Below are 14845 nucleotides of genomic sequence, written 5' to 3' on the forward strand. Positions count from 1 at the left end.
AAGAAAAAATAAACAAATTGGGACTATATCAAATTAAAAGTTTTTGCACAGCAAAGGAAAACAACAAAATAGAAAGACAACCCACAGAATGGGAGAGCATATTCACCAATACATGTGATAAGGGGTTAATATCCAAAATTTATAAAGAACTTACAAAACTCAACACCAAAAAATAAACAACCCAATTTAAAAATGGATAAAGGACCTGAATAGACACTTCTCCAAAGAGGACATACAGATGGCCAATGCATATAAAAAGGTGTCCAATGTCACTAATCATCAAAGAAATACAAATTAAAACCACAATGAGATATCATCTCACACCTGTCAGAATGGCGATCATTAATAAATCTACAAACAACAAGTGCTGACGAGGATGTGGAGAAAGGGGAACCCTTTTGCACTGTTGTGGGAATGCAGATCAGTACAGTCGTTGTGGAAAGCAGTGTGGAGATACCTCAAAAAATTAAAAATGGATCTGCCTTTTGACCCAGTGATCCCACTTCTGGGAATATATCTGAAGGAACTCAAAACACTAATTCAAAAGAACATAAGCACCCCTATGTTCATTGCAGTGTTATTTGCAATCGCCAAGATATGGAAGCAGCCCAAGTGTCCATCAGTAGATGAGTGGATAAAACAACTATGGGACATTTACACAATGGAATACCATTTGTGTAAATGTACACAAATGGCCATAAAAAAGAAAGTTTCACCCTTTGCGACAGTATGGATGGATATGGAGAACATTATGCTAAGTGAAATAAGCCAGTCAGAGAAAGACAAATACCATATGATCTCACTCATATGTGGAATCTAATGAACAAACTGAACTAACAAGCAAGATAGAGACAGATCACGGAGAGCAGGATGACAGCTGTGGCAGGGGTAGGTAGTGGGTAGAGGGATTGAGCCAAAAGGAAATAGGACTCCATGGCCAACAGTGTGGTGAATGGGGGGTGGGGGGGTATAGGGTGACTAAATGGTAATGGGAAAAATACATTAAAAAATAAACCCAAAGATATATTCAAAAAAATAAAAATGAAGAAAAGGTAGGTAGTGGTTAAGGATGATGAGGTTGGGGCAGATCAAACCAATGTGCTGCTTGGGAGAAGGCAGAAGGGCTGAGGAGGGCTGGGAAGTGCCAAGTTGGGAGGAGTGTCACCCAGTGACAAACTCGGCCTCAAGATGTCCGAGACTGGTCCTGCTGTTAACATAGCTTTTAGGAATGCATAGCTGAGCCATTAGACCATTGCCCGCGTTGTCTGTAACTGAACCAAGCAAGAATTCCAGGCTATGGGATCTGACCCACTTAACTTTTCAGAACCATTAAATTCACTTAAACTACCTATATTTTTTGCTTTTAATTTTTATTAAGAAACCTAAAAAGAATTGACTAGAAATGGGAATCAATCTGTAAGTACAGCAAGTGCCAAATAGCAGAATAAAGACTCTTTACCATGTTCACGTCATTTCCAATATTTAGAATAATTAAAATGTAAAAGGTAAAAATGGTTTCAGAGAAGAATAATGCTGACGTTTTCAGACACGGTGCCAAAGCAGAGCTCCTCTCTGGCGTGGAGTAGCCGGGCTGAGCTGATCGCCTGTGGTGGGTGAGCAGCTGCTGGGGTCCTGCCAAGCCCCTCCCTCCCTCCCACCAATCCCCACTGCAGGCCGTCAAGCAGGCCTCGTCTCCGTGCTGGGGTAAGCAGTGGGAAGACGCTTAGGCATGAAATGTCATGGCTATTTCCATAATTAAAATACATTCCCTGCTTTTTCCTTCAAAATGTGAGTAACCAGGTAAATTTTTTAGGGCAAACTCAGAACCACTTTAAGACCTACATATCATGATTTAATTTAAGCCCTCAGAAAACTGTTTTCTCCAAACTTTTCCCACTACGTTTTATAATATTCTTCACATTAGAATCACTCCCAAATGGCTCTCTAGATGCATACTTGTCACAGGTTAAGCCATTAAGGTGCACATTAACATGTGCAACTCATTAAAAGGTGTTAATTACTTTTGATCTATTCATCGCCACTTGGCATTAAGCAGTCTCCTGTGGAAAGAGATCCGGACATACCGGCTTCATCATTGCTAACGCTTTTATTATGGAAATTTTCAAAATACACAAAGGTACAAAGAGTAATATAATGTGTCCCAGTGTAACATCACCTAAATTTAAGTTATCAATATTTATCAAGTTATTAATTTTGTTTCACTTACCCCCTTACATTTTTTCTCCCCTCTGAATTATGTTATGATTAACAACTTTAGACTGGACGTGTAACTTTTTTACAGACAGGAGTTAAGCAATTTTCAGGGGGCAGCCTGCCTAGTTGGGGGCCGACACTAGTGGGGAGTGTCAGCTTGAAGGAGGCTGGGATCCTAAAGGGTTAATAAAATTTCAATGTATATTTTCTGAGAGAAAAAAAAAACTGGTATCGACTGAAAACCAAAAAACAAAACAAAACTTGTTCTCTTAAGGGTTTTTTTCATGTTAAGTATAGGAAGCCTATACTTAACAGCCTACACTTACACTCATTTAGTTTAGACTAGAAACAGTCATAATTCCATCGAGTTTACACACGCTGTTGCAAGCAGGGTGGTAACTCATTGGCTCTCAGTTTATAGCCTACTGTTAAAGACCGAGGACAAGGATTTCATGAATTTTAGGAAATACATTATTAAGTTCCATCTTTTATAATCAAGAAAATTCTTATTATTGGTTGACTTCCTTTTGGTTTATAGCATATTTCCATTTCTTTTCCTTTGGAAAAGTGTTAGTTGAACTTTGCAGGCTATTCTGTTCCTTAAATCTCTATTTCTAAATATGCAACTGAACAGTAGTTCAGACATTCATTTGCTTATCTTTAAACGTAAATGTAACCCAAGTGAAAACCTCCTTCTTGCAGTAGCGTGTTTGGGGAACGGGGTTTGTCACAGGACAGAGTGTGAGTCTGTCCTCACTGCCGAGGCATCCTCCTGGCCCTAGGTATCTCACGGCCCTCCCCCTCCCCGAGGGACAGTGAAGGTGCCGCCCCCTGCCTGGTGGAGGGGAGAGGAGAGGGCCATGCTTCACTGGGCCTCTGTGTCTCTTACAGCCCCTGTTGCTCACGGCAGGCTCCCACTGCCGGTGACTGAGACTGTTTGGGACAGCACAGAACAGGGAACACCTGCACACTAACGTGATAAGGTAAGTTATTAAGAAAAAACTCTGCTGGGCTTTTTTCTTACGTTATTGGTCTCCTTTCATTATTGTGGCCTTGACAAGGAAGAATAATTTCTCTATCCCTTCCACCAATCCAGTAAGTACTGTGTTTTTTAGGTCCAAGGTCTTTTTGTCTCTCTTACTCTCTCAAACAAGTAAATAGCTATTGTGATTCATGTCCTTCGAGGAAGACTAAACAGAGGGTGGAGGGCCAAGGCTTTGGCTTAAAGAAGGAAGAGTGTGGCCTATTTGTCCCCCACTTCAAGCAGCACCCCTGGTGGAGACACCTCAGAGGGGATGGAGTTGGGGGTACCCAGAGACTAAATGTCACATGCCAGAGCCTTGAAGGCCGTACTCATTTTTTAGGGCTGCTGTTAGGAAGTATCGCAAACTAGGAGGCTTAAAACAACAGGAATTTATTCTCTCACAGTTCTGGGGGCTAGAAATCTGAAATCCAGGTGTCAGCAGAACCATGCTCTCTCTGAAACCTGCTGGGGAGAATCCCTCCTTGCCTCTTCTGGCTTCTGGAGGAATGCCAGCAGTCCTTGGCATTCCTTGGTTTTCAGGCACACAACTCTAACCTCTGCCTTCACAGTCCCAAGGCATTTTCATTGTGGGTCTGTTTGTGCCCTCTTGTAAGGACACCTGTCATATTGTACTGGGTTGGCCAAAAAGTCTGTATGTTTTTTTCCATAAGTAAAAAATACATTTTTCATTTTCACCAATAACTTCATTGATTTGGATATTTTGAGTATGCCAGCTGTCTCCTGCTATTGGCTTCTAGTGGGTAGAGGCCAGGGGTGCTGCTAAACATCTTCCAGTGCCTAAGACTACCCTACAGCAAGGAATTATTTGGCCAAAATGTCAATAGTACCAAGAAACTTCACAAACCACTTTTGACATTTTCAGTCAGTCACAGCACTTTCTCCACACACTACACAAATTTTTATTTTTGCATCTCAGTTGCATTTTCACCTTTCTTGAAATAATAAAGCATAATATGCTGAAAATGTTGCATTATCTTCTTCCATCTTGAATCTTAAAATGGCCACACAAAAATTCACCAATTTTGATGTTTTTTTAAATGCATGCTGATATGACAGCTGTCAGTACAATCTATAAAATTATTTTGAATGAAGTTAAAGACAACTAAGCACTACTAGAGCTATCGTACAGAAAAAACTAAATGAACTGTTTGGCCAACTCAGTATTAGGGGCACCCTCTACTCCATATGACTTTACAAATTACAAATTACATATTACATCTGTAATGACCCTCTCTCCAAATAAGGTCACATTCTGAGGTACCAGGGATTAGGACCTCAACATTTCTTTTGAGGGAGATGCCATTTTGGGGGGAATACACAGTTCAACCCATACCAAGTCTGGTACGAGGATGTAGCCACTAGCCTTTGAATAGGCCAAGCGAGTCTCTTCCCAAATTTTTTATTCTGTGTAAGCATCGAGAGGCTTACACAACTTCGAGAGGGGAAGAAAGCCTCCTGCACTTCACCATCCTGAATGATAGGACCACGTGCGGTTCCCTGGGAACGATAGGGTTGGTGATTCTGCGCCTGGGTGCATGGGAGCATGTTCATATTGCACTCAGTATCGCCATTCATAACGGTCCCTGGGCCATCCCCACCTCCAGTCCCTTCTCTCTGGCTGTTCTTTCTCTCCAGCTGCCTCATTCTTTCATTTACTTTCCACAGTTGTCAGTGTTCTACTTTTAGAGCAATCTCCTTTCTTTTTTTTTTCCTTTTTATTTGCCATTTGAAAATTTATGGTCTATATACACATAGGCAAAAATACTAAGGTCACTTCCTAGTCAAAAGTGCCACCGGCTCCTGGTTGCTTACTAATAAAACATTTTGCAGTTATTATTTTTCTTTAATGTCTCCTATATAAAATTTGTAGGAAAACCTTAACCATTTACCAAACCTTGCAAAATTCAGGGAAAGGATGGAAAAACATGTTCCTCTCCTCAAAGAATCAGTCTCTAGTGGTTCAGAATATTAGAGGCTGGATTGTTTTCTTCTAGTTACATAAAAATCAAAGAAGTGCCCCATTTCTGCTCCAATTCATTTGAGATATCACCACTCTGATTTTTCCTTAGTTGTCAAATCTGTCTACAATTTTTTAACTCCATAAATAGCAACCTCCCACTCAGAGGCAAAATGGAAACTTCTCTGCAGTGTTCTGTAATCAAAGCTTCTTCCCATACTTGCAGCAAGAGAAAGAAGACTCCAACAAATAAGGCATCAACAGGCAAACTATATTAATAAAAATCATGTAAATATTATGTAAGAGCACTTAAGCTGTGTTTAGTAGTACAACAAATTATTAATAAAGTATTGCTAAACCACTTTACTTATAAATACTTTTTAAAAATTCCTCTTTGAAACAATGAGAACGTGGGGCTATAGGATGTTGCCTTAACTCTCCTTTAACAGGAAATCATTAAGGTAGTTTTAACAATCTGGATGCTGACTCATTTTACAGAGAAGAAGTCAATTTACTTTTTAAAATATATATACATGTAATTTTTCTTCAGGGCTTTGTGTATTTGTGATTTACGTCTGAATACACCCATAGCCAGCGCAGGGAAAGTTACTGTGATTTACTGACTCATTTACCTAAAGATTTATTAGCCATGACCTTTTAAAATGTAAAAGAGGAAAGGAGGGGAATGGGGATGAGAGGATGACGCCTGGATTCTGTGGTTTAAGAACCGAGAGCAGAGCGCCTGCGATCTGTAGTTGCACAGTCACCCAGGATGACTCTATCCAGCAAAGCTCTCATTTAGAATGGGGAAGGCAGATAAAATGCATCCCAGATAAGGTGAAGTTAAAGGAATTCATTGTCTCCAAGCCCTTATTATATGAAATGTTAAAGGGACTTATCTAAGAAAAAGAAGATGATCAAAAATACGAACAGTAGAATGACAACAAACTTACAACTATCAACACCAGAACTTAAAAAAACAAAAACGAACTAAGCAAACAACTAGAACAGGAACAGAATCACAGAAATGGAGATCACATGGAGGGTTATCTATGGGGGTGGGGAGAGGGGAGATAGGGGGAAAAGGTACAGGGAATAAGAAGCATAAATGGTAGGTACAAAATAGACAAGGGGAGGTTAAGAATAGTATAGGAAATATAGAAGCCAAAGAACTTATATATGTACAACCCATGGACATGAACTAAGGTGGGGAATGATGGTGGGAGGGGGGGTACAGGGCAGAGGGGAATAAAGGGGAGAAAAAAAAATGGGACAACTGTAATAGCATATTCAATAAAATATATTTTTAAAAAAACCCTTCAGTGGGGCAGGTGCTGTCTCTTGAGTAATGAGATCATGTGTTTGAGGAAGAATACGGGATGCAGGTAAGTATTTATCTTAGAATCATGGTTATTAGATTCCGACCATAGCATTAGATCTTGAAGCACAATACTTGGAGATCATCTAGCGTTCAGCAGGGTACACAGACATGCAGAAACCAGTAAGTGACCCAGCTGAAGACCACGCTGCTGCTTAGAAGCCCCCAGGCTGGTATTTAGGTTTCTTGACTATTTCCAAGTCAGTGTTTTAACACTTCCCCTCTCACCCACCTCATTGCTTCTCTTGGAACTAAATTTAAAATGTCACTAACTTAAAAATGTTTGAATTTGTTTTACATGAGTAGTATAAATATTACTGATGAAATATTTTCCTCAATAATTAGCCATTTCAAAATATAACATAATGTAGATGATATCGATAGTGAAGCAAATACCTTTTTAACATTTTTTATTTTTTATTATTATTCTATTACAGTTGTCCCAATTTTTCCCCTTTGCCCTCCTCCTCCCATCCCACCCCCCACTTCCCACCCCCACAGTCACTCCCCACACTGTTGTCCATGCCCATGGGTCATTCATACCTGTGCTTTGTCCAGTCCCTTCCCCCTCCTTCCACTATTATCCTCCACCCCCTTCTTTTTAACTTTAGAAGTGAGTTGCTAGCCTCCATTCCAAAAGGTCTCAGCGAGTCTATTTGTTTTCTTAACTGTTTATAGGACTTAAAGGGGTGCAGTCAAAAACAGCATTCTCTGTCTACTTGGTTGACTATTATCCTGGCCTCCAGCTTCTGTAAAACTAACATGGAGCATGTTAGTGCTTCAGCTGCTTGGACTCATTTCCCCACACCATCCGTTACCCTCTGAAAGGGTTTGCAGTACATCATGCTCTAAATCCAACGAGTGCAGCATCGACGGTCTAATGGCCTCCACCCCAAGTTTGTCAGCTCCACACAGTTTGTCAGTTATTTCCTAGTTTTGAAAGGTATTGAACATACTAAGTTATATATCGGTTCTAAAAGTATTCGTACTACCTTACATACTGGTAATTGCTTCTTATGAAACCATGCACTTCCTTTATTTATTTATCTACTCCCAAGCAAACAAACAAATGTACTTGTTACATTTTTGTTAAGTCAAATCAAGCTGTTAACAGGGTGAAGAGTCAAGATGCAAAGTATTCAATGAAAATTATATAAAGCCACCCCTAAAAATATTAGTGCAAATTCACTTGTCATTCATATTCTTGAGAACAAATAACTGGTGAAACTTGATCAACTCTTCATTCACCACCTGTAATTTCTGTAATGACTAAATAGTGCAAGCATTTCAACCCCTCACCTTCAGCTTCCCGGCACCCATGCTAACTAAGGATGGAATTATTGGGAGCTGACCAGTGGGACGTAATAATGCAGTGGATTTTTGGAATGGCACATTTATCAGCTTCCCCATGATGGCTGCTTTTCCTTGGAACTGGTCTCGCTCCCAGGACAAACATGTCATTTGTGGACAGACAGCACACCCCCCGTCTCGTCAACATCAAAGTGTTCATAATAACGATGCACAAAACTTAACCCAGACTCGCTCCCACACAGGGCTCTTGGCCATTTCACTCAATGTCCTTGCAAACTTTGTCTCCCCACTGTGTCGTGGGGGCACGCCCCCTGCACACAGGGTCCAGGGCCTGGAGCATGTTGCGCCAACCTGGTGGGAAGCTCTGCACCTTCCTGCAGCGCCTGTGGCTGCTTTGCCTCCTGTCCCAGAGGTGCCACCAGCTCTGGTCAAGTTGGGTCAGAAGTTAGAACTAGATACCGCCTATCCATTATATTTCCAAATACTATCAAGAGCAGAGGAGAATAACTAGCAAATTAAATAATTTATATTTACACTTATGTTTATGAAACTCCTTCAGAGGCTATTGAGAAGCAGCTGTAACTAAATAAGAATATGATCTATGCATGAATTCTCCATTCAATTCCTCCAAACCAGGAATTCGGATTCATCATACTTTTTCAGGAGGTAAGATCTCTGATTAATGTGGAAGTCTTATTTACAGAAATAAATAACCTGAATGGTATAAGAGTCATAGAACTTGGCACCAGAAATAAACCAGAGAATTGCTGCTTTTAATCCTCTTATTTCACAGGTAAGGAATCTGAGGCTCAGCGGGGGTAACTGTAGAAAACACAAGATCACACAGGGAATCTCCCACCCGCCAGTGTGAGACTCCAGTGACAAACCACCAAAGCAGCCTTCCTTGATGCAGTTGTCTCTCATCAGGGCGTCCATCACCAGGGTCAGAGAGGGGGTGAATAGTTAGTTACCTACCAAGGAACCGGCTGACCCACATCTCAGGGAGCTTTCAGAAATTGGACTGGGTGCTAGTCTATTGATTTTGTTCTGTACTTATGAAATAGCCCTTTTCAAATAGAAGATTGACATATTTGCTTATCAAACTGCTATGTAGAATGACTTACTATTTCTGCACACAGTTTGGAAACTGTGGTGCCACCAGCCTTCATTACTCACGTGTGTTTGGGAGGATTCTCTCAAGTTGGAACAGCAAATTATCAGTCCAAACCAACGCATTCATTAACTCCAAACACAATGAAATCTCAGTTTGTTACAGTGAAAATATTAGCCCTAAAACATGATACACTAAAATTTAAAAAATAAGACTTCTACTTTTACTTTTAAAAAATACATTTATTTATTTTTTTAGAAGAGGGGAAGGGAAGGAAAAGGGGTGGGAGAGAAGCATAGATGCGAGAGAGGAACTGGTTGACTCTTGTATGTGCCACGACTGTTACTGTACCCACAACCCACGCATGGGCCTGACCAGGAATCAAACTAGCAACCTTTTGCTCTGCAGGATGATGCCCAAGCAACTGAGCCACACCAATTAAGGCTACATTAACTTACATTTTTGTTTTTGGAATTACAAAAAGGAGCGCATTTGATATTTTTTCTCCACCAATAATGTATATATGGATGCACATATAATACACATACTCAAGCCATGTAGGACAGATAAATACACACACGTATATACACACATTAGGAGTAGAAAAGTAATATTCTTTACACATATATATAAGATTTTATTTATTTATTTTTAGAGAGGGCAAAGGAGGGAGAAAGCGAAGGAGAGAAACATCAATGTGTGGTTTCCTCACACGCACCCCCTGTCGGGGACCTGGCCCACAACCCAGGCTCATGTCCTGACTGGGAATCTAACTGGCACCCTTTGGTTCACAGGCCGGCACTCAATCCACTCAGCCACACCAGCCAGGGTGAAAAGCAATGTTCTTAAAGCTGAACAGGGAAGTACTCTTAGGCAGTAGTACCCCCTACTCCCATCTCACCCATATGTATTTATTGGATAGTCAGATAGACCAGTACCTGCTGAGCTGATAAATAATCCTTGGGTTGGGAGCCCAAGGTCCTTTTCAGATGCCAACAATCACAAACATTTTTACTAGGATTATTATTTGTTTGATATTACCACTGTCTCAAAAACTTAATTTGCCCCTTCCTCCTTCCTTTGGTTGGGATGGGGACCCTAAGCTGATGCAGTCAGTGCTCAGCAGGGCTGGAGGCAGGGTGAAAGGAAGCTGGTCAATGTAGTCTGAGCTCTCAGAAGAGCCAAGGCCAAAGATACAGCCTGAGTATTTGGTAGACTGATTGTATATGGAGAGATTGAGCAGATTAGTAAATATGGCAAGGATAATAAGGGTCAGGATTCTTACTCTTAGAGAAAGGGCTTACCAATCTGGAACAGAAGGCCAGAATAAATTTTGGAGTATTGAATTGGAATTGGGGGTGGAGGTATCAGTATGAACATTTGGTTTTCAAGGTGGTTAGGCAGATGACAGGGAGGTATTTGTGAACGTGTGTGTGTGTGTGCACCTGCAGACATCATGCAGCCTTTTCTGCTGACAGAGCCTGGAAGTGATGAGACTCCTGTAGCGACGAGCACACTGAAGCCCAGATCTTGGTTTCCCTGTACCATTCCCTGTTCAAGGAACCAGAGCTTGGATAAATGGCTGAGTGTCAGACTAAGGCAGGGAAAGTACAAAATGAGCCTGGAATACGTAGTTTTGCCAGAAGGTAACTATGTGTCCAAAGAATAATAAGCAAAAGGACACAGGAACCAGCCTCAAAGATCTCCCACTGGCCAATCTGAAACATTTTCAGGAAAAATAGTGATCCATGTTATTTTGTGGCCAAACATGTAGAAAAATATGCTACTGTCTCTGATAACTTGGTAGCAGATGACGTGCCTCTACACTTTCAATTTTAGGGAAAGAGATTAGTTAATATTTGGAGCATTTCACAAATTACCATAAGACCGAAGGGTCCATAAATACCTGACTAGTTTATAAACAGCAACAAAAAAGAAAAGAAAGAGAGTCTAGAAATTCAGAACTTGTAACACTGAAAGAAATAATTGCTACTCAACTCCAAACAGTAAGTGATAAAAATTAAGAAACATACTGAGTTTGTGTCAGGGATCAAACAAAGAATGTGGCTGTCAGACCCATGGCTTACACCTCGGAGTGGAAGAGGTGGCGTCAAATGAATTCTACCAGTTGGAGAAAAGGGGTCAGGAAAAGCAGACTCAAGCGTGGCTCTGTAGAATTCCGCCGTGTTAACTCTTCACCACATCCACCCGGTCATGTTTACTGTCCCACTGCTCTCTCCGTAAGCACGCATGTGCACACGTGGCCACACAGACATACTCATCATTATCACTTTTCTGTAACCGTTAAGAAATTGCAGGCATGATGCCTGTTATCACTGATACTTTAATGCTAATCTGTGAAGACCCCACAGCTAACACCGTCCTTACTGGTGAGAGACTGGGTGCTTTCCCCCTAGATCGGGGAAAAGGCAAGGTTGTCTGCACCTGCCCCTCCTGTCCAACAGCACTCTGGGAGTTCTAGAGAGGGCGATGAAACAAGAAAAAGATGAAAAGCATATCCAAATTAGAAAGTAAGACATAAAATTATCTCCTCTAGCTGATAATATGATTGTGTACTTAGAAAATCCAAAGCAATTGACCAAAAAACAATGAGAACTATTGATAGTTAACAAGTTCAAGGTTGAAGGACACATGATCAGTATACAAAAATTAACTGCATTTTATATATTAGCAATGAACAAACCAAAATGACATTAAGAAAACAATTTCACTTAGAGTAGCATCAAAGAGAATACAATACTTATGAATAAATTTTTCAAAGGAAGTAAAAACTGCTCTGGAAACTACAAGACATTGTGATAGAAATTAAAGAAGAACTAAATAAGTAGAATGACATCCCCTGCTCATGCCCTGGAAGACTTAATGTTCTTAATGTCGTGCTCCCCAAACTGATCTGTACGTTCAATACAAACTCTATCAAAATATCATCTGCCTCTTTTGAATAAATTGAAAGCTGACTATGCCAAATGTCAAAGGAAATGCAAGACACCCAGACTAGCCAAAACAATTAAAAATAAAACAAGACAAAGGTGGAGGATCCATACTTCCCGATTTTAAAACTTACTAAAAGCTATAGCATTCAACAGCGTGGTAGCGGCATAAGGATCGACACGTAGACCAAAGGAATAGAATTGAGCGCGCAGAAATCAACCCTCACACGGCCAACTGAGTTTTTGGCAAGGGTGGCAAGATGATTCAATGGAGAAAGAATAATCTTTTTAACAAATGGTGCTGGGACAACTGGATATCCACAGACAAAGGAATAAAGTTGTACCTGACCCTTATATCACATATACAATATTAACTCAAAATTGATCATAGGTATGAATGTAAGAACTAAAATCACTAAGATCTCAAAAAGAAAGCATAGGAGTACATCTTCCTGACCTGGGACTAGGCAATGAGTAGTTTCTTGGATACGACACCAAAAGCACATGCTACAAAAGAAAACATTAACTGGGCTAAGTCACAATGAAAACTTTCATGTTTCAGAAGACAACATCGTGACAGTGAAAGATGTCCCACAGAAGGGGGAATATTTGCAATTCGTCAAGGGACTTACATTCAGAATGTACAAAGAACACAACACTCAATAATAAAAATACAAGTACACAAAGGATCTAAATACACATTAGTCTGAAGAATGTATCAATGACCAATGAACATAATCAAATAAGTGAAAACATTCAAACACGATAGGTAGGTATATAGTGTGCTTATACATGTATGAGAAGGTATACCTCCTTACCTACCTAAATTTTCTTTCTACGTATGTATTACCTTATCAATGAAAAAAGAGCTAATTTGAAAAGGTTTAAAAGATGAAAATTCCTTCCAGGCCCAAAATTTTATTATATCATCATTCTGCATAACACTGTTCAATAGAGAATCTCCAAGAATCTATTATAAATGAACATTAGCAAATGGTTGTTTGTGTGATTTGAGACTTACTTGCTGCTGAGTATTTTGTAAACCGTGTGTCTAATGTTGTCTCCAGGGAACTGGATATCATTCAATGTACGGTAGAAGAAGCCTGGCTATTTCTTTCCTAGATGCAGTGACTAGTCCTCAAAGGCCAGTTTCTTGAAAACTGTGAGAGAGTTTTAGATGAAGGCCCCTTCCCTAATGCAGAGAAGGCATCATGGCACAGGTAGAAATACCTTGCTGTGTGTGTCCGCCTAACGTTTGAATCCCGACTTACACTGCAATTCTGTACGACCTTGAGCAAATCCCATTATCTCTTGATACCAAAGATTCTTCTTGTATAAGGGGAAGTTACTTCTGCCTGGCTGGTCTCAGGAGGGGCTGTAGGGATGTGGTGAGATTAGGGGTATGGAGAAGCTAATGAAGTCAAGGGATTGTTAAGATTTTCACGATTTATCACTTGTAGGCAATGTTTTGAAAACATCCTAACAAGAAGTAGCTAAATATTTAAGTGTCAGCTTTCTAAAGTTTTCTGAGAAAACACAACACGTGAGCAGCAAAGGTGGACTGGCTCCGAACATATGGGGGTACACTGCTCTCCACGGTGGTAAACGTATACCTTAATTAAACGCGCGAGATGAAGCTCTTTGTCAGATGTCCAATGTTAGAATTGTGGAGTGGTAAAGAAATACTCAGGGTGAGATTCGAGGTCCTAAAATTACTGGGACCTCAGCAACTCACAGTTGTTGTGGCAAATGTACTATTACTTCTTGCTTTGGGAAAATTCGTCATTTCAAAAGCCGGTACAAGAAGAGTAGGGAGAAATGGCTTAATTAAAAGACAATTTTAACTCATAACTCAGATTAATGGTTGGGAATGTCCTTTCCACGTGTGATCCCAAAGGAAAGGAAAAAAGGGAATTCTGCTTTAATAAGGCAAAAACTGCAGGTGGAACAGAGCTGCCCTGGGTGGTTCCTGAGGGTGTCAAAGAGGTGGGAACAGGGGCACGGGATAGGCATTCCCATGCAATTTGCAGGTGCACACTCACACGGAAACCTGTATCTCCAAAGATGAACTCTGCTTTTTTGCAGTACAGAGGTATTAGTATGGCAAAAAGGTATTGCTTAATAATTCAGCACGTGCATTAACCTAAGAAGGGTTTAAAAGTCATTTATTGGAAAGAGCAACTGATTGTCAGCCCATTTTCAATGGATAACTTTATTACCATTTTATGCCAAAGATTATCATTTCTCTTTTTTATGTTTTTTATATTTAATTTAATATTTTTATGATACAAATAAATCATTGAGTGTTTGATTACTTTTTTCCCCTTTCTGTGTTTTCTCACTCCTCTGCTGTTCCTTTTCCCTGGAATATGTAACAGTTTCATTAACCAGAAATTAAACAGAAGTTTTTAAAAAAATGTTACTTATCTGATCACTTTTTGGCCTTTTGGCTAAGATCAAGTGTAGTATCTGTTCTTATCAGTTTAATAAAAATATTACTTGTGTGATACAGGCTTAGGACAGGAACTCGTGTTAAAACGAATGTGGGGACTGGATATTAGTGACCAATGAGCTTAATATGCACAACAGAATCAGAGATGCTTCAAAAACACACACACACAAAGCCAAAATAACCTTAGATTCCTTATATGGAAATAAAGTGCTTGGAGCACAGAAAAGTTGTAGTTCTGTTTTCTGCTGATCAAACCGCAACTGAGATAGAGTTCAATTTAGAAAAACATAATATAGGAGAAACATGGAGGAGGGCCACCAAAACAGAAAGAACGTGGAAACAGTCATATTCTTCCATGGGAGGAAGCACAGAAGGCATTTGGGAGGATTGGCCAGAGGAAGAGAACAGAAGAGGGAGATAGGAAAA

The 14845-nt window shown here is 40.2% G+C and overlaps 1 pseudogene; it reads left to right on the forward strand.

Annotated features, from left to right (window-relative positions):
• Positions 1 to 14397: 14397 nt before the first annotated feature.
• Positions 14398 to 14498, forward strand: LOC112319363 (U2 spliceosomal RNA; annotated as a pseudogene).
• Positions 14499 to 14845: the final 347 nt, after the last annotated feature.

This window comes from Desmodus rotundus, chromosome 11 (assembly GCF_022682495.2).
Source record: "Desmodus rotundus isolate HL8 chromosome 11, HLdesRot8A.1, whole genome shotgun sequence".
NCBI classification, from domain to species: domain Eukaryota; kingdom Metazoa; phylum Chordata; class Mammalia; order Chiroptera; family Phyllostomidae; genus Desmodus; species Desmodus rotundus.